The sequence below is a fragment of the Scyliorhinus canicula genome, chromosome 5 (assembly GCF_902713615.1).
Source record: "Scyliorhinus canicula chromosome 5, sScyCan1.1, whole genome shotgun sequence".
In the NCBI taxonomy this organism is placed as follows: Eukaryota; Metazoa; Chordata; class Chondrichthyes; order Carcharhiniformes; family Scyliorhinidae; genus Scyliorhinus; species Scyliorhinus canicula.
This window is the reverse complement of record NC_052150.1, coordinates 172,021,745-172,043,031: the sequence shown is the minus strand read 5'-3', so window position 1 is coordinate 172,043,031 and position 21,287 is coordinate 172,021,745. Positions and strand designations below refer to the sequence as shown.

Genomic DNA, 21,287 nt, shown 5'->3' with positions numbered 1-21,287 from the left:
TTTGTGATGTATCATTTTATGAGCACCTGAAATTTTAAAACATAAACATTTTGTTACAATTCCTGTGCGGTACTGTAAACCAAAATAACCTAGTTTACCAAATGACCCCCTTATGAAGACATTATCAACAAGATTCCACTTTTTGTAACTATTACTTTAAAACAAATTCAAACTATTGCAAATAAACATGGATAAACAGGCAAATGATACTTCAGATTAAAAGGTAAATTTCACTTTAAATAATCAATGCAACAAACATCACACGCAACCACAAGCATTTACATTTGTTCCCCAAGACATCTGACACAACATTGCTACACAGTTCCCCAATATGCTGCTCTTTATTCATGCAGAGTAGGTCAAGAGCTTCTCCAACCACCACTTCCACCTCCGAGTGCCACTATTGCAATGCTCATCAGCAAGGCACACTTTCTGTAGAATCCCTACAGTGCGGAAGGAGGCCACTTGGCCTATCAAGTCTGCACTGACCCTCCGAAAAAGCACTCTACCTAGGCCCAGTCCCCCGCCCTTTCCCCATAACACCGTGCATTGATCATGGCCAATCCACCTAATATGTGCATCTTTGGTCTGTGGGAGGAAACCGGAGCGCCAATTGGAAACCCACACAGACATGGGAAGAACATGCAAATTGAACCCGGGTTCAATTCTGGCCTTGGGTGATTGCCTGGTGGAAGTTGCACCTTTAATGTCTAACAGGTTACGGGGATAAGGTGGGGTGGGTGGACAGGGGAGTGGACCTATGTAGAGTGTTCTTTCTGACAGTCGGTGCAGATATGATGGACCAAATGGCCTCCTTTTGCACTGTAGGGATTCTATGATTCTACGTTGATTTCACAGAGTCACCCAAGACTGGAATTGAACCTGGGTCCCTGGCGCTGTGAGGTAGCAGTGCTAACCTCTGCGCCACCGTACTGCCCACTTCTCTGAACCCTCTTTACTTCTGCTCATGACAGTCCTGGTGGTATAATTTTCCAGGGTTCCTTTATGAACTGACCAATCAACAATTCCCTAGTTCATGGTGTGTCCATTTCTGGGGCAGGATAATCAGATGGAGGCTGGGCATGAAGCAGCCAGTAATTGGCTACTTAAGGGCCCCAATTGGTGCAAGGGCAAATCTGCCACCATTGGTCTCACCTGTCCCACATAAAATTGAGGACAGGTTGGGAGGGCAGGAGGATGGTGGGAGGCGATCCAGGGAATATTAATACCCCCCACCAACGTGCAAACCGCAATAGAGGGCCATAAAATTCTGCCCCTGGTCAAACATCCAGTTCTTTATCATCACTGAGCTGTTCAGACTGGTTTCTAGGTTTTAGACCTTGTTATGCAGCACACACTGCCTCCTGGAGCTCTTGTTTACTTGACAGCAATAGTTTCCCTGTCTGTCTTCTTTGTGTCTGACCAAATGGCTTTTTATTTGTATCTCAATTTCCTGTTGGTGCTGTTGCCAGATCGATGGGCGCCAAGTCACATGGGCCCTTTTCTTAGTATGTAAGAAAAGTACAATTGATGCAAATGCTTAAAAGTCATTTTCAAACATTTAAAAAAACAATTACATAGTCTATAAACATTAAATACATTAAATAAATTACAAATTTTCCTTGTTGCTTCTCATTTTAAGGCCACCACATTGTATGAATAAAAGATTGGACAGGAAGTTGTTGTATAGGTGTTTATTCCATTCAGGAAGATTTAATTCCATTTATCCATTTTTTAATGGAACAGAATCCTCCAGTTATCCATCTATAAAATAATATTACTTTTGTAATCTAACATGCAGTGGATGAAATTATTGCTCAGTACAGCTGAATGAAAGATTTGATACAAACGCTTCTCCATTCTTCTGCAAGGCCGATATTTGGTGACACCCAAGATCTGGTTCTCACAGCAGCAATGGCAAAATGTGGATTTACAAAAGAGGTTTGAAGTAAATGTCCAAACACTTTTCATAGTAGAACCACTGCATGACCTGGGAGAGAGACCTTCGGAGGAAAGCTGGTTTGAAAATATGGTCCTGAGGGCATTTAAAAAAAAAGAAAAAACTTGCTTTGAAACAGCACCTTTCATAACCACCAGATTTCTCAAAGTGCTTTACATCAATGTTTTTCAAACTTTTTTCCCCGGGACCCACCTTTGACAACCGGCCGACCTTCAGGACTCACACCTGTTGACTTTCGGGACACACACAACCCACCGTCTCGAACCATGTCACTTTCACATACTTTTAATGCGAAAGGGCAGCCTGCTTGGTCCTCATGATATGACTTGAATCAGGTTCAAAGGTGGAGAGGGCAATGCGCATATCAGGTGCAGACTTCAGCCTGTTCCTTTGTGCTGTCTTCATCTTCATGAAAATGGAAAATCTAATCTTGTATATGTAGGTCGTAGTGAAGGGCAATAGCAACAAAATGCATGTTTACTCAGCACTAAATACACCTGGGAGATGCTACACCAGAATGCTGACAGCCTCATGGGCTATTGCCATGTTTTTAATGTGGTATTACAGGTCAGGAACAGCAGCGTAATCTTTTACATCCTTTGCCTTGGCACAATTGGCAAAACAATGCCTCAAGATATTGGCCGGGATTTTTCTGGTATCCAGCGGGGCGGGCCGTAAAGGTGCCAAGGAGTGGCGTGAACCACTCTGGCATCAGGCCGCCCGGAAATGTGCGGAATCCTCCGCACCTTCAGGGGCTAGGCCGGTGTTGGAGTGGTTGGCGCACCGGCAGGACCTGGCTCTGAGGGTGGCCTGCAGAGTCCTCCGGGGGGGGGAGGGGGGGGGGGGGGGCGCGGGGGGATCCCCCCCTTCATTCTCATGTAGGCAGGCTGTGATGAGTAGGGTACTGCATGGATAAGTATTATGGCCCCAGCTGTTCACAATAGATATCAGTGATTTGGATGTGGGGACCAAAAGTATTATTTCCAAATTCGCAGATGACACAAAGCTAGACGGGAATGTTTATTGTAAGAAAGATGCAAAGCAGCTTCAAGATGATTTGGACAGACTGAATGAGTGGACAAGAACATGGCGACTGTCCCCTCAGTGTACTCTCGACCATCAGCAAACTGATGGAAGGGGTCATAACAGCACCATCAAGCGGCACTTGATCAGCATAACCTGCTCACTGATGCTGAGTTTGCGTTCCGCCAGGGTCACTAATTTTCTGACCTCATTACAACCTTGGTTCCAACATGGACAAAATAAAGAGTTGAATTCCAGAGGTGAGATGAGAGTGACTGCCCTTGACATCAAGGCAGCATTTGACCAAGTGTGACATGAAGGAACGCTAGCAAAAACTGGAGTGAATGGGAATCGGGGAAATCCCTTAGCTGGTTGGAGTCATACCTGGCACAAAGGAAGATGGTTGTTGGTGGTTGGAGGTCAATCATCTCAGATCCAGGACATCACTGCAGGAGTTCCTCAGGGTAGTGTTCTAGGCCCAACCATCTTCAGCTGCTTCATCAATGATGTCCTTTCCATCATAAGGACAGATCCTCAAGGGTTATAATCTCTGGATTTCTACCCGAGCCACGTGCATAGGAATGAGAAAATTAGGGAAGTAAACACATGGCGAAAGGAGTGATGCAGGAAAGAGGGGTTCCATTACATGGGGCACTGGCATCAGTATTGGGACAGGAGAGATCTGTACTGTTCGGACGGTCTCCACCTGAACCCATCTGGGACTAGTGTTCCAGTGGAAAGGGTAAATAGGGTGGTCACATGGACTTTAAAGGACTTTAAACTAGCAATTGGGATGGAACGGAAGGGTAAAACTACAAGAAGTGTACTGATTAATGGGAACTAAAGAAGCAGGCTAGCATGTGAAGAGAAGGTAGAGATTAATAGGATGAACAGGCAGGGCCAGTCTAATGACTATGGAGGGGAAAGGAAATGGAAAAAAATCAAAATGTCTGGAGATTGTGAGAGTGAAACTTGAGGATGAGGCTGAGAACGTCTGAACAGCAAGGGAAAGACAAAAAAAATCTTGTACCTAAATGCACACAGTATTCAGAAAACGATCACTGAGCTGACGGCACAAATAGAGACAAATGGGTATGATTTGGTGGGGATTATTGAAACATGCTTGCAGGAGGACTGGGACTAGGAGTTGACTGTCTAAGGGTACTCAGTATTCTGAGAGGATAGACAGGATGGAATAGGAGGTGGAGTTGCTTTATTGGTCAAAGATGGCATCTAGGCTGTATTATTAAGAAACAATATTGGCACTAAGAGCCAAAATGTTGAATCGATCTGGGTGGAAATAAAAACCAAGGGAAGAAAAACTACTTGGTAGGAGTAATTTATAGGCCCCTGAACAATACTTCTAAAGTGTTCCAGGGCAGCACGGCAGCATAGTGGTTAGCACTACGGCTTTGCAGCAGGAGGGTCCCAAGTTCAATTCCCAGCTGGGTCACTATCTGTGCGGAGTCTGCACTTTTCCCCCGTGTCTGCTTGGGTTTCCTACGGGTGCTCCAGTTTCCTCCCACAAGTCCCGAAAGGCATGCTATTATGTAATTTGAACATTCTCAATTCTCCCTCTGTATACCCGAACAGGTTCCAGAATGTGGTGACGAGGGGCTTTTCACTTCAATACAGTGTTAATGTGATGCCTATTTGTGACAATAAAGATTATTAAAAGTGGGGCATAGTATAAACCAAAAAATATTGAGGGCTTGCGAGAAGGACACAATGGTAATCATGGGTGATTTTAATGTGCATATTGACTGGATTAATAAAATTGGCAAGGGTAGCCTCGAGGGAAATTTCATAGAGTGTATGACTGATTTTTTTTTTAGAGAAATATGTTATGGAGCCAACCAGGGAGCAGGCTATATTAGACTTAGTATTATGTAGTGAAGAAGGGTTGATAAATAGTCTTGTCGTTCAGGATCCTCTTGGAAGGAGTGATCACAGCATGTTAGAACTTCAAATTCAGATTGAGCAAGAGAAGACAGAGCGCCATACTAGACTTTTAGTATTGGGCAGAGATAATTATACAGGCCTGAGGAAAGAATTGACCCAAGTAGACCGGGCACAAATAATTGTGGATAGGGCAGTTGAGGAACAATGGTGGATGTTCAAGGAGATATTAAATACCTCTCAATTAAAATATTTTCCTGAGAGGAAGAGGAATTGTGAAAGGGAGAAAAATATTCCGTAGCTAAACAAGGACGTCAAGGAAGACTTAGAGGCAAACACTAGTGCATACCATACTGCAAAATCTAGTGCTAAACTGAAGGATTGGGACAACTTTAAGGTTCTGTGAAAGGCTACTAAAAATAAAATCAAAAGAGCTGAGATGAATTACGCAAGGAAGCGAACAGAAAACATACAAAGATGATTAATACAGCTAGGGCAGTGGATGTTGTCTATATGGACTTCAATAAGGCCTTTGACAAGGTCCCTCATGGCAGACTGGCACAAAAGGTGAAGTCACACGGGATCAGCGGTGAGCAGGCAAGGTGGATACAGAACTGGCTAGGTCATAGAAGGCAGAGAGTAGCAATGGAAGGGTGCTTTTCTGATTGAAGGGCTGTGACTAGTGGTGTTCCGCAGGAATCAGTGCTGGGACCTTTGCTGTTCGTAGTATATATAAATGATTTGGAGGAAAATGTAACTAGTCTGATTAGTAAGTTTGCAGACGCCACAAAGGTTGGTGGAATTGCGGATAGTGATGAGAACTGTCAGAGGATACAGCAGGATTTAGATCGTTTGGAGACTTGGACGGAGAGATGGCAGATGGAGTTTAATCCGGACAAATGTGAGGTAATGCATTTTGGAAGGTCTAATGCAGGTAGGAATATACAGCGAATGGTAGAACCCTCAAGAGTATTGACAGTCAGAGCGATCTAGGTGTACAAGTCCACAGGCCACTGAAAGGAGCAACACAGGTGGAGAAGGTAGTCAAGAAGGCATACGGCATGCTTGCCTTCATTGGCCGGGCATTGAGTATAAGAATTGTCAAGTAATGTTGCTGTATAGAACCTTAGTTAGGCCACACTTTGAGCATAGTGTTCAATTCTGGTCACCACACGGCCAGAAGGATGTGGAGGCTTTAGAGAGGGTGCAGAAGAGATTTTCCAGGATGTTTCCTGGTATGGAGGGCATTAGCTATGAGGAGAGGTTGAATAAACTCGGTTTGCTCTCACTGGAACGACGGAGGTTGAGGGGCGACCTGTTAGAGGTCTACAAAATTATGAGGGGCATAGACAGAGTGGATAGTCAGAGGCTTTTTCCCAGGATAGAGGGGTCAATTACTAGGAGGCATAGGTTTAAGGTGCGAGGGGCAAGGTTTAGAGGAGATATATGAGGCAAGTTTTTTTACAGAGGGTAGTGGGTGCCTGGAACCCGCTGCCTGAGGAGGTGGTGGAAGCAGGGACGATAGTAATGTTTAAGGGGCATCTTGACAAATACATGAATAGGATGGGAATAGAGGGATATGGACCCTGGAAGTGCAGAAGATTTTAGTTTAGACGGGCAGCATGGTCGGCACAGGCTTGGAAGGCCGAAGGGCCTGTTCCTGTGCTGTACTTTTCTTTGTTCTAAAACATAAACACTGATACCAAAAGCTTCTAAATGTATATAAGGACGAACATAATAGCTAAAGTAAATGTTAGCCCTTAGAGGACGATACTGGTGAGGTAATAATAGGGAACACGGAGATGGCAGATGGACTGAACCAATATTGCGCCTCTGACTTCATTGTAGGAGATAAGAAAAATTCTCCAAAAACTACAGTTAATGCAGAGGAATTTGGTGCAATAACCATCACTAGGGAGACAGCATGGAATAAACTAATGGGATTAAAGGCAGATAAGTCTCCGGGGCCTGTTCGCCTGCACCCTAGGGTATTAAGGGAAGGAACAGCAGAGATAGTTGATGCATTTGTTATGATATTTCAGACTTCCTTGGATTCTGGAAGGGTTGTGGTGGATTAGAAACACGCTAATGTGATGCCCCTATTCAAAAAGGGAGATAGGCCAAAAGTAGGAAACTATAGACTGGCCAGCTTGAGCTCTATGGTGGGGAAGTGTAATGGAACACTCTCTAGTTGCCTGGATGATACAGGTCCAACAACACTGAAGAAGCTCGATACCCTCCAGGACAAAGCAGCCCACTTGATTGGTACCCCTTCCATAAACATTCACTCACTCCACCATTATCGGACAGTGGCAACAGTGTGTACTATCTACAAGATGCAACGCAGGAACTCACCAAGACTCCTTCAACAACACCTTCCAAACCTATGGCTAAATATCACCAAATGCAAGTTTCACTCCATGGAACTCACCATCCCGACTTGGAAGTATATCACCATTCCTTCACTGTCACTGGGTCAAAACCTGGAACCTCTCCCTAACAGCATTGTGATTGTACTTGCACTTTGAGAACTGCAGAAGTTCAAGAAGGTAGCTCACCACCACCTTCTCAAGGACAACTAGCTATGGGCAATAAATGTTGGCCGAGCTAGTGACGCCCACATCCTGCAAATAAACAAGAGATGGATTATAATGTGGAAAAATATGAGGTTATCCACTTTGGTAGGAGGAATGGCTGTTCAGATTATTTCTTAAACTGTAAGAGATTAGAAAATGATTAGATGTGCAATAGGACCTGGGTGTCCTGGTCATTAAATCACTGCAGAAGCTGAGTCATTGAATATGTTTAAAACAGATTATTCTCACATTTAAAATCAATTTGAAAAATGGCTCATGTAGACTCAAATCAGATGGTTAGCATTTGCTTTAGAAAGCAGCATCAGAGCATGTTCCACACCTGCTTCTCGTCTCAGTGGGAAATCGGAGTGAAAGATTTCTAAATACCAATGACATAAAAGGATCTGGGAATGTGAGGAAAAAACGCATTGAAGTGGATGATCAGGCATGATAGTATGATAGTATTGGATGGTGGAGTAGGCTCAATGGTCTATACATGCTCCTACGTTCAATGTAGTTAGCCCATGTAATCAAAAATGTCTAAGACAATGGAGCTGTTAGCTGAGAGAAAGAAGTTACAAATGTAATTTGAATTGGTATCGATTGTGAAATTTTCTTGGTGAACCCCTGGGGAGGGGGCCAGATTTGGGAACGCTGCTGTTCAAGCTGGTCAAGATGAAGTTTAGATACCTAGGGATTCAGGTGGCTCATGATGGGCCCTGTGGCATAAATTGATCTTGGCCAGTCTGGTAGAGGATGTGAAAGGAGACCTAAAGAGGTGGAATGCCCTCCCGCTTTCCTTGGCATGGAGAGTGCAGATGATTGAAATGAATATTCTGTTGAAATTTTAATTTGTTTTTTTAATAAATTTAGAGAACCTGATTCTTTTTTTTCCAATTAAGGGGCAATTTATCATGGTCAATCCACCTACCCTGCACATCTTTGGGTTGTGGGGGTGTGACCCACGCAGACATGGGCGAATCTGCAAACCCCACACAGGCCGTAATCGAACCCCGGTCCTCGGCACCGCGAGGCAGCACTGCTAACCACTGCGCCACTGTGCCGCCCCTGAGGTTCTTATTTGTGTTCTAGTCTCTCCAGATCTTCCTCCCCAAATCTTTCTTCATTACAGTGGACAAATTAATTTTGGCCTTTATGTGGGTGGTAAGTCTCCCAGGATTCGAAGAGCCTTCCTGCAGGTGGGATAGCGTTTGGGAGGGCTAGCGTTAACAAATCCAATGTTCTATTACTGGCCGGCAAACATTGCGAAGGTGCAAGGGTGGTTTGGGAGCCAGGGGCGAGGTGGGGGCAGATAGAGGAGGTCTCCTGTGTAGGGTCGTGTCGAGGGACGCTGGTTATTGCCCCTCTCCCGTTATCTCAGGCCAGATTCACAACGAGCCTGGTAGTGGTGGCATCTCTAAGAATCTGGAACCAATTCGGACAGCATTTTAGATTGGGGTCATGTCATTCTTGTTGCCAGTTTGTAGGAACCATGGGTTTGCACCATCGGGGATGGACACAATGTACAACATTTGGAAGTGGGAGGGGGTTGAGAGGTTCAGGGATCTGTTGGTGGAGGCTAGGTTCATGGGATAGAGGAGATGATGGAAAAATATCAACTACCAAGGGGGAGCACATTCCGGACTTTGTTTGCAAAGAACTCTCTCCATTGCCTCAGTTAACGAGAGAATGTTATCTCATGGTAAGGTGGGGGAAGGGAGGATTTTGGATATATATGGGTGGCTGGTGGAGATGGGGAAGGCTCTGTTAGAGGAGATAAAGGGGGAGTGGGAACAGAAATTGGGCCTGGGGCTGGAGAGGGGCCTGGAGTAAGATTTTGTATTGGGTAAACGCCACCTCCTCTTGCAGCAGGCTGAGCCTGATACAATTTAAAGTAGTCCATAGGGTGCACCTGACTACAGCGTGCATGAGTGGGTTTCCCCCCGTGTAGAGGACAGGTGTGAACGGTGTCTAAGGGGGCTGGCGAACCACTCGCGCATGTTCTCGTCCTGCCCAAAAGTGGTTGAATTCTGTGTCTCATTCTTTGAGACCATGTCAGAGATCATGGGGATTCAGCTGGAGCCATGTCTACTTATGGTGAATTTTGCGGTGTTGGATTTACCGGAACGTCTTGAGGCTTCTTGAGGGGAAGAAGGCTGACGTCTTGGCCTTCGCCTCTCTGATAGCCTGGCAACAATTCCTGCTCGGGTGGGGGGGGGGGGGAGGTCGGCGGCGCTACCTAGGGCCTCAGCAACATGCAACAATATTCAATTTTTCTCAGTTCATGGATAGAAATTCTAGTCATTAAGCAAGTTTTCTAAAGAAGCTTGTTAATGAATTAAAACAGCAGAAGATTGTGAAGTTTAATTGCATTGTTGGGCGCGAATTAACGCACAAGAAACAGTGTACCATTTGGGCACATACAGCGTGGTGTTTTTCAGTGCCTGCAGTGCCGAGAACGATCCCGCTATCTAATGGAATTCTGCCATTTTTTAGGCCTCGATTAGGAACGCCTCGCTGAGGCAAGCACTTGCCTCATTTCCTGGTGCAGACTCGATAGGCCAAATGGCTTCCTTCTGTACTGTAGGAATTCTACGGTTCTATGTTAAGAGCAGTTATTTTAACTTGGAGTAGAAGACCGTGAGTCATTGTGAAAATTGAGAGGGAGCTGGTGATCTCCTTCAGCTGCCAGGAGATCACCATCATGGTATGTCATGTGCATGTGTCTAGTGCCGTCCTCGCACATCCACTGTAGCATGTCTGAAACCGCTCTGCGACCTTTATAATCTATGCCTAGGTTGACCCTTTTTTCTGCCACCCTCCACCTTACCCTCAAGAAGGGACCTCTGAAGGTGGTGTCAGTCACATGTTAAAGTGTGCACATTTGGTGCAGAAGAAGGAAAAGTAGAGAGGAAATTATTAAGTGCAGAAGGAGAAAAGAGAAAAAAAATCACCAAATTTAACACGGGCAAAAATCCCTTACTGGGCCAAAAGGGGAAACCAAGTTAATGTTCCATGGTTTTAGTGTTTCAAACTATTTGGGTAACCTCCTGAATCTGGATTTACTCCTGCCCCCCCCCCCCCCCCAATAATTATTGAAATGTCAGTGCAAATTACTTCATTCTCGGCATCATATTGGTTTTGAAAAGCATTTTTTGTCAAGTGGCATCAGGCCAGAAAGAGGATTAGGTAAGTAATATCTTTTTTTTAATAGCAGGCTTCTCTTGGTCAACTGAGGCGACCTCTGACTCCTCTGCTCCTGTCTTTCTCCCCCAGTCTTTGTCAGCCATGATTTACCTGCCTCTAATCCATTACTTCTTGCTAGAGGCTGTTTCTTTTCCATCTCTGGCATTGTTTGTTTTCCATCTTAATTCTGTTCCGACATTAGGCTATGATGCTATTTTTACTGGTTTTGGGTGAGATTCAGACTTGAACAATTTGAACGAGATCCTGCCCATCTGCAGAGAAACTCTAAAGGCTGAATGTAAGCATATAACAATAATGTGGAGTGTAATGCCAGCTGTACTGTGATCAGCCATTGGCACAGTGTTATACAGCCAATTCACTATGAGACCGTGAGAACGAGTGAATATATGGCTTTATTATCCAGGAACTCGCCTGCCAGTGTCTGCTGTACAAATGCGTGCCACCCACAGGTGGCCAGTCTATATGTCGCCCCGGTGACGGCGGAGCCAGAGGCTGAGCCCACCAGGATTCCAGTACAAGGTCATAGGTCACAGCACTATACAGACAGCATACTTAGGTGAATACATTCACCACACACAGAAAGAGAACTAAATCTAAATGACACAGGTCTTCATTAACAGAGTTAAAACAATTGGCGCGTTTCTACTGACAAATGACTAAGGGCCATTTCTGAGCGAATTCCCGCCTCGTGGATGGGAACAATGCAGATTGCAATTCACGCACACTTGGTGTAAAAAATGATCCTCCACATGAATCACGCAGAGATAGAGCCTCCAAGTGTCTGATGCACACGACTCAGGGCTCAGCTGTTCATTGCTAACAAGGGGGAACATCATTTTCTCTTTTCCCTCAGCACTTACTCCCAGTCAAGACAATTTTGGGCAGTGTGACTTCAGAAAGGATTTGCTGGCCTTGGAGAAGGCATACTGAAGATTTCCCAAAATCATCCCAGGCCGAAGAGATTAAACAGTAAGGGCAGGTTGAATAAACTTGGTTTGGTTTCCCTTGGGTTTATAAGAGTGAGCGGTTATTTAAATGTGATGTTTAAGATGGTAAAAGGAATTGATAGGGTTGCATTTGTTCGAGATATCCAGAACATAAGGGTTTCTAGACCATTTGGGATTTATATTAAGAAGCTCCTTCGTCTACATGTAATGAAATATTGGACTCTCCTCTGCAAAGGTCTTTGCATGCTGGGTCAATTAAAATGGTTAAGATTAAAACTGATAGACTTTTGTTAGGCAAGGGTAAAGAGAAAAGGTGGCTAAATGGAGAGAAAGTTAGTAGAAAGGGAGCAGCTAGCCTAAGGGGCTAGTGGTTGCCTGGTGTTCATATGTTCCATTACTCCGGTACTGACTGACTTCTGTCGACTTTTGGTCCACTAATACCTAAAAGTTGTGTTTGAATCCAATCATGGTCTCTCTCCTTCCCATCTCTTCAATTCTCCTAGTTGTACAACACATCCCATTCAACCCTTCCCCCACCACCCACCCCAGCTTGACAACTCCTCTAAACCCTCCATTCTTTTTGACTCTTGTGGATCTCCTCCTTTCTCTTTGCCTCGTCATTGGCGGTCATGCCGTGAGCCACTTAATGCCCATGTCCTGGTATTCCTTCCTAATCCTCAACGATGCTCACTTTTCCCCTCTCCTTTAAGGCCCTCCCAAAAAGTCACCTCTTGGATCAAACTTTCAGTCATCCTTCTTAATACATCTTTCATTTTCTCAGAGTTCACTTGGTAAACTTGACAAATGTGCGTTCTCTGTCCTTGTTAAGAGGTCTGATGCAATTATTTTTTTGGAAAAATTATTATTGAAACTTTGACGATTTTTATACAAAGTTTACACAAACAAAACCAAACAATAACACATAAAAAACACGAATAACCTGCCCACCCCCATAACAATATAAACTAAACCGTCGCACTCCCCAACAGCTAACAGTGACCAACTCCTTATAGGACATTATAAATGGCTGCCACCAATGGTAAAACCCTTCCACCTGCGAGCTAAACTCGAGGCAGCCTTCAAGTTAAAATGTTGATGGAGCTGCTTCCAAACTTTTAATGTGGCTACTACCACTGGGTTAGTCGAGTGTTCCTTCATCGCCAACGGGATTGGTGCCGTTACAATGACCCCATGGTGAACTTGACCTTCTCGAGGTGCAAAATCTCAATCAGATTACCCAGCCATGCCGAAGCGCTTAGTGGTGTAGTCGACCTCCAGTCCAAAAGGATCTGCCTCCTTGCCAAAAGTGAGGCAAAGGCCAGGGCACCTGCCCCTGCCACCAATCAGAGCTCCGGTGCATCTGAGACCCAAAAAATCACAACCAGTGGGCACGTCTCCAACCACATGTTCACTACTGCCGACATAATATCAAAAAAGACCTCCAGAAGCGCACAAGCTTTGATACACGACCAGAAGATGTACACATGGTGTGCCGTCCCCCTCGAACACCAACCGCATCTATCTCCACCTCATCGAAAAATGGCTCCTTCTACCCTTTGTGACGGTTGCGTGAAACATTATTAGCTGAATGAGACTCAGCCTCGCATAGGACAAGGTTGCGTGTACCCTCCTCAGTGCCTCGCTCCAAACCTTCTCCACAATTGGCCCTAGCTCTTCTACCCACTTTGCCTTCACTCCCTCAACCAGGCCTGTCTCTTCCCCCACTATCCACTGACTTGACATACTGACAACCTCCGACCCCGAGCAGGACAAAATCTGCCTGAGCAAGGTCGAAGGCTGCTTCACTAGAAAGGCAGGAAAGTACTTTTTAACCCAGCTTTGCACCTGGAGATACCTGAACCTGTCAGTATCTGTAAGCCCTTATGTCTCCTTCAGCTCCCCAGGCTTGCAAACTGACCCTCGAGAAATAAATCTGCCACTTTCTCCAACCGCTTCTCCTTCCACTCCTTAAACCTCGCATGCAGCTCAGCAGGCTTCAATAATTGGTTTGCTCAAATGGGAGCTAAACGCGAGGCAGCCTTCAAGTTAAAATGTTGATGGAGCTGCCTCCAAACTTTTAACGTGGCTACTACCACTGGGTTAGTCTAGTGTTCCTTCATCGCCAACGGGATTGGTGCCGTTACAATGACCCCAGGCTTGCCCCCCTCACAGACTCTGCAACCATCCGGGCCCACAGCTCCTCCGCGTCCCCGCACCCCTCCAGCACCTTTTGAGCATTAGCCGCCCAAGAGTAATATTGAAAGTTTGGCAAGACCAAGCCCCCTGTTGTCTCTGCTTCTGCAGCATCACCCTCCTGATCCTCAGATCCTAACCGCCCAAATAATCCAGGTCACAAGCCGGTCAATATCTCTGAAAAACACTGTGGGCAGGAACACCGAGCGGCGCTGGAATATAATATGTTGGCTGGGATGCGTGTGTGTGGGGATTGCAATGTGTATATACGGCTTCAGCTTGTCAGCCCCGAGTGTCAATCACGGATCAGTCGAATCCCACACTTTTTTTCATTGGAATCAATTGTGTTCCTCATGGTGCCGGTGCTAGCCGCTCCACAGCTGCTGAATGTGGGGCAAGAGCAGATATGTCCACCGCCGAGCACTCAGATTTCTTCACCCCTGCGCCAGTTTTGCTGTCGTGAAAGTCCACAAATTCCGCGTCTGCGTCAACACTTAGCCTCAGAAACGGAGAATCCGCCCCATGATTTCTCTCCTCATTACTACCTTCAGCATGTCCCATAATATTGAAGTTGAGACCTCCCCATTATCAATGTTCAAGATATAATCCTGGATGGCCCTTGAGATCCTTACACAGAACCTTAGGTCCTAGCAACCATACATCTAACCACCATCCAATGCGATGCCCACGGCCTACCTCCAACAAGAGGTCCACCCAATGTGGGGTAAGAGCAGGTATGTCCACCGCCGAGCACTCAGATTTCTTCACCCCTGCCAACCGCGCACGACTCACGGCAAAGTAATCAATCCTGGAGAACACATTATGTACTGAGGAGAAAAACAAAAATGCTCTCCTCCCTGGATGGTCAAACCCCCCAAGGGTTTTCCAACCCCCTCCCTCCCCCCCTTTTCCTCCATAAATGCAAACCGGGAAGGTATCTTTGGCTGCCCTCAGGTCTCGCACACAGTTCATTTGCCCTCCCATAATAAGTGGTGGGTGTCTTGTTCTGGTATCACTCGCAGAAACCGCTTTATGAACATTCTGTTGTCCCAATTCAGGGCGTCTATATTTGCCAACACCACCTGTTTCCCTTCAAATATCCCCGCTCCTATAACATAACGCCCGCACTGCTATTACCTTCTCCAAATGAAACCAGACCCTTTTATCAATGAGAATTGCCATCCCTCGCGACCTGCTGTCGAACCCTGAGAGGAGAGCTTGGCTCACCCAAGCCTTCCGAAGACTCACCCCCTCTTGCTCACACATGTGGGTGTCCTGTATGGGGCCTGGGGGGCCCAGTCAAAAGAGCACAGGTTTTTGCTCATTTAAAGAGTCTGGGGCCAACGTAGACTGCTCTAAGCACGTTTGCCTCAGACTCTTTAAATGAGCACAAACCCAAGCTCTTTTGACTGGGCACCGCACATTCCAGATGACCACCCTTGTCGGGGTCTCTCATTTCCCCATAACCTCGGGTCATCTACTACCACCGTGATAGGTCATAGCTTCACTGATGATTCCCAGGACAAAGGATCACCTAAGATGGTGACAGACGCCAAGCAACTGGTGGAACAAAGAAAAAATCCCGCTCACTTTTAGTTCCCACTCCTCTCATCGGCAGAGAGCCTGCCACCTCCACTAACTCCCTACCACCCGCAAACCTTCTAGACCCATCGAGCCTAACCTAACTGACCCAACAAGTTGCAGCTCCACCCCCCTATTTGACTTCCTTTGACTAGCCTACGTCCTAGTGCTAGCAAGGTGTCCAGTCCCCATCCCCACCAGGTCACACCAGGTCGTTAACCGACACCTTTGCCCTTGCCCCAGGCTCGCCCCTACCCCATGGTCCTCATCCCCAACCATATTGAATAAAAACCTATGCTAGAGGAAGAAAAGAAATAAATAATTCCCCACCGTCCCGACAACTACTGGGCTCAAAAAAGAGAATAAAATGAATAATGCTGCAAATATACAGTAGTCCCCCGTTATACCGCGCTCCGCAATACCGCGGTTCGCGATATACCGCGGGGGGGCTTATGGACCCCAACTGTCAGTTGTGTCAATTTCAGCGGCCGGCTCACTTTGATCCGGAGAGAAGCTGCTCTCAGTGAAATAATCAGCCGGCCGCTGAAATTGACACTGCCCACTGCTCTCTCCCTCCAATCCAACTTTTAAGTTTTAATGTTTCTGATTGGAGGGAGAGAGCAGCCGGCAGTGTCAATTTCAGCGGCCGGCTCACTTTGATCCGGAGAGGGAAGCTGCTCTGTCACTGAAACAATCAGCCGGCCGCTGAAATTGACACTGCCGGCTGCTCTCTCCCTCCAATCAGAAACATTAAAACTTAAAAGTTGGATTGGAGGGAGAGAGCAGCGGGCAGTGTCAATTTCAGCGGCCGGCTGATTGTTTCAGTGACAGAGCAGCTTCCCTCTCCGGATCAAAGTGAGCCGGCCGCTGAAATTGACACTGTTTTAATTAGATCCACGATGGGGGTTTTAAATTTATTTAAAAATCTATGCTAGCGCTTCCCATTGTGGGTCTACGGGGGTCTGACCTCTCCCCCCGCCCCCCGTAGACTCTCAATGGGAAGCGCTAGCATAGATTTTTAAATAAATTTAAAACCCCCATCGTGGATATCCGCGGCTCGGTTGCAACGCGGGTGGCTGTCTTGGACCCCAACACCCGCGTTATAAAAGGGGACTACTGTATAAGGTCAGCTGGATAGGAACCGACCAACAGTGAGCGAGGACCCTGTAAAGTCTGACTATGCCCTTTGTATATAGTACATGTTATAAATAAACGCCTTCTTAAAGCTACTTATCTGATTCCTTTTCACCTTCATTAAACTGATGACAAAGATAAACTGGAGCTGTCGATGTGCCACCTACGCCATTTCTCGGTGACATTGCATCATCTGGGACTAAAGTACAGCATTGCATCTTCACTATGCCTTTGTTTGGTCGACTAGATTTTTTTGACCCTGCAATTTTACGCCACAGGGTCTGTCCAGGCACCGAGTGGGGACCTGTCCGGGATCTCACAGACCTCGGTGCACAGGTGCATTTGCGTCATCATGCAGGCCCTATATACCCAGTCAGCTCAATACATCTGTTTCAATGTGGACCGAGACCACCAGGCTTCCCGAGCAGCAGGATTCGCCGCCACTTGACGGTTCCTGACATGTTCGAGATGCCTGCCCAGCTGGGGGTTTGTCACCTGGTTGATGGGGGTTGTCCGTTGCGGTCATAGCTGATGTCATCTATCCGAAAGCCTTGGACCGACGTGGAGACCTGTTTCAGCAATGCCCATACAGTGACGATGTCTGTGATTGACCAGTGCTTCGGCCTCCTGAAGATGCGGTTCAGGTGCCTGGACCACTCTGAGGGGGCTATCCAGTCTGATGCTGGGAAGATTGCCCGCATCGTGGCGGCCTGCTGCACCCTCCACAACATCACGCAGCAGAGGGGCAATGTGCTGGAGGAGGTGGTTCAACACCAGGCCTCGTTTAACGATGAGGATGCGGGGAAGGGCGAAGGTGGGCAGGATATGCGGCCCAGGCAGACATGGGAGGCTGCATGATGTGTGCACCTGGGCCAACGTGCACGAGATGCTCTGATCACCCCCAGGTTCACCAACTGGGGCGGGGACACACTGGCCTGAGGCACGGGCATCGAATCCCACCCATGTAAACCCCTCCCTCAATGATACATACCTGCTGCACGACAGGGTGCGGGCCCTGAGTTGACAGTCAACGGATCTGGTGGGATGTAGGATGATGACCACTCTCTCGGCAATGAGTTCTGGTGCCTCGCATCATTTGACAACGTCTGACTCCTGCCCACGGTCGCACTTTCCACTATCCACCTGGGAGATCCCTGCATAAACTGGCCATTGCATCGCACGGTGCCAACGGATCCCTGGGGTGACGGCGCTGGGGATGGTCAGGGGAGGCGGAAGGGGGGGAAGCCCAGATCACCCAAAACGACCCCTATCCCCTACCACACACCTCTCTGGCCAGCCCAAACAACCCACACCCATCTGACAGAGCACCGAGACAGGTTGTAGTAGCGTGAATGGGTCTTGAATGTGATAACGTATATATAGATTTGTTCCCTATCTCCTGTAACTAAACTGCCCTGCACCCGTGCCAACTCTACTGGTGTCTAAATTTCTGGCGTTACTGTCCCTAATGCTACATTTTGGTGGATCCCCATATGGTACATCAAGAGTGGAGACGGCTTGTTGTGATTCCCGCCCTGCAACCTGGGTCCTTGTTGGCGGCCGTCTTCTGGGGCGAACAGACCTGGATGGGCCTGGCTGCTCCTCGGGTGCCCCAGGTGGTGTGGTGCCACCCTGTTCTGCCCACTGCTCATCAAATGCGCCAGGGACAGGGGGGGTGGGGGAGTCACCGGCATGGGTCCCATCACCTCCTCCTCCTTTGGGGTGCCCGATGGCCCCTGGGCTACTCTATGGGACAGATGTGCGAGCGGACCGATCCCCTGAGGCTCTCCTGCCACATGACGCTGCCGGTCCTGGAGGCCCGCTCTGGTCTCGACCAGGGTCTGCACACTCGTGGGCATGGAGCACAGGAAATGGACCATCTAATAATAATAATCTTTATTGTGACAAGTAGGCTTACATTAACACTGCAGTGAAGTAACTGTGAAAATCCCCTAGTTGCCACATTCCGGCGCCTGTTCGGATACACTGAGGGAAAATTCAGAATGTCCAATTCATCCAACAAGCACGTCTTTCAGGACTTGTGGGAGGAAAACAGAGGAAACACATACAGACACGGGGAGAAAGTGTAGAATCCGCACAGTGACCCAAGCCGGGAATTTGAACCCGCGTCCCTGGCGTTGTGAAGCAACAGTGCTAACCATTGTGCTACCGTGTAAATGCTGCAAGCTAAAGGGAAAAGATGGTCACTGTTTTAATTTCTCTTACTGTGACAGATCAGAAATTAATTGCTTCTAACCTGCAAAAACTAGTTTTTATGTTTCTTTGTGGAATTTTGGTAGTTGTCCAATTGGGACCATTTATATCTGTTCACTGTTGCCTGGAAACGGCCTGGCTGAGTGATTACCTAGATTATGTTTTTCTGTTCACGGTGCCACATCAAAAGGGGGGGGGGGGAATGAGTCACCTCACTGTGAACAACTTAAATGTTAATATTCAAATACAGATAAAGGACAGAAACACGGGCGCAATTCTCCGCTCTCACGAAAATTCGGAGAATAGCGGGCGGCGTAAATTTTTACGGACACGCTGGTCCGACGCCCTCCCGCTATTCTCCCCCCCCCCCCTCCCACGCCCGCCTCCCGACATGAATCGCTGCCCGCCGTTTTTTTACGGCGAGCAGCGATTCACTCCTGGCCGATGGGCCGATTTCCAAGGCCTTTACGGCCGTTTTTACAAGCGTAAAACACACCTGCTCTGACCGTTCGTAAAAACGGCCGTAAAGTTCCGTTCTCGGGAACCATGGCACCGATTGGCACGGCCGTACCACGGCCGTGCCAAGGGTGCCATGGGCCCGCGATCGGTGGGCACCGATCGCGGGCAGCGGGTACTTACCCCGCGCACTGTTTCTCCCTCCGCCGCCCCGCTGGATCCATTCGCGGGGCGGCTGAGGGGCATACCGGCCCGCGCATGCGCGGGTTTCACGCATATGCGTGATGATGTCATACGCGGGTTGGAGTCGTCCAATCCGCGCATGCGCGGCTGATGTCACCTGACGCATCAGCCGTCGCTAACTTTGGCTAGCGGGCTTAACGAAATTCGTTAAGCCCGCGATGCTGGAGTTCACGGCCGCGCGATGCTAGCCCCGACCGGGGAGATGAATCGGTTCCCGGTCGGGGGGGCGGAGGCTGGCGTCAAACGCGCCCGTTTTTGACGCCAGCTTCCCAAGTTTTCGTAACTCGGGAGAATCGCGCCCACCATTTTCCATATCTTGGCCTTTGGTGATTCTTTGGTGCTAAAATGGGGGCTAGTGGGAGCATTTCGTGAATATTAATTGTACATATAAATTCCTCATCACCAACACTGAATATAACACTGCAAAATAGATTCTTTTGAAATGTGTTTGGGGTCAAAACTTGTATTTCGTCATACAATTTGAAAATATGCATTGTTTGATATTGTTTCTGTTAATTTTACATAATAAACTTGATTCATGGTTATAGTCTTCACAATTTCTCCAACTCTCAAAGAGAATACTAGGCATGAATTTATCCATGAACTTATCAGAGTAAAGGGTTTATTCATCACCCTAAGGATGGAGCCTTCAAGTTGCTTTGTATGTATAAGGTCATGCTTTTGCTCATCGGAGGAATGGCTGACCTGTGGATCTGGTGTTTTTGTGTGAAGCAAAAGGCAAGTGCCTGGAGAGTGCCTGAATCATCATCATGTTTCCTCAAAATGTTTCCTTGACTTTTAGTGCTGGACTTTATTCACAAAAAGAGGCACAAATAAACTTCAGGGGTCTAATGCTAAGTAAAGACAAAATGTCCCTGCTCTAAGACTAGATACCCCCCACGGTGATAACTGGAGCTGTGATTAGTCAGACGTCCATGTCAGCTGTTTCTGGATGTGACACTTTTGCTCCTCCCCCAATTTTAATTCGGATAGACTTCCTTCAAGGCAGCAATAATAATTTTTGAGTTGAAGAAACTACAAAGGAAAATGGAAATAGACATTAAAGTAGTTCCAAACAACCAGATTAGAATGGCCTTCATATAATTGGAATCCTTCATCAGATGACTAACCTCTGGCCATGAAATGCAAGTTGTTTATCTTATTTGATAAATGTTATGCAATAACTCACCTAATGATACTTTAAAAAATGTAATTTAGTTGGATTTTTGTGCCAACAGGAGAAGTGCAAGCTTGACATCAGAAGCTGAATTGGCCATGAAGGAAACAATGACAAAAGAGCAAATTCTTTATAGCTTAATGCAAAGATTTAAAAATAGCAGCATATCAACTGTTGCCATGGTTGCACTAAAAGATATTGGATTGGATTTGTTTATTGTCACGTATACTGAGGTACAATTAAAAAGTATTATTCTGCGTGCAGTTCAGACAGATTATTCCATACAAGAAAAGAAACTACATAGGGCAAACATGAAAACACAATGTAAATACAAAGACATAAGAACATAAGAACTAGGAGCAGGCGTAGGCTATCTGGCCCCTCGAGCCTGCTCCACCATTCAATGAGATCATGGCTGATCTTTTGTGGACTCAGCTCCACTTTCCGGCCCGAACACCATAAATCTTAATCCCTTTATTCTTCAAAAAACTATCTATCTTTATCTTAAAAACATTTAATGAAGGAGCCTCAACTGCTTCACTGGGCAAGGAATTTCATAGATTCACAACCCTTTGGGTGAAAAAGTATGTCCTTTCTCAGGTAAGGAGACCAAAGCAGAACACAATACTCCAGGTGTGGCCTCACTAACACCTTATACAATTGCAGCATAGCCTCCC

At 46.8% G+C, this 21,287-nt stretch overlaps 1 protein-coding gene across 2 annotated transcripts in view; it reads left to right on the top strand.

Moving 5' to 3' along the window:
- The window catches only part of LOC119966431 (LIM zinc-binding domain-containing Nebulette-like), a 450,954-nt gene that overhangs the window by 269,568 nt on the left and 160,099 nt on the right, over positions 1-21,287 (top strand). The gene's annotated exons all lie outside the window — the stretch shown is intronic.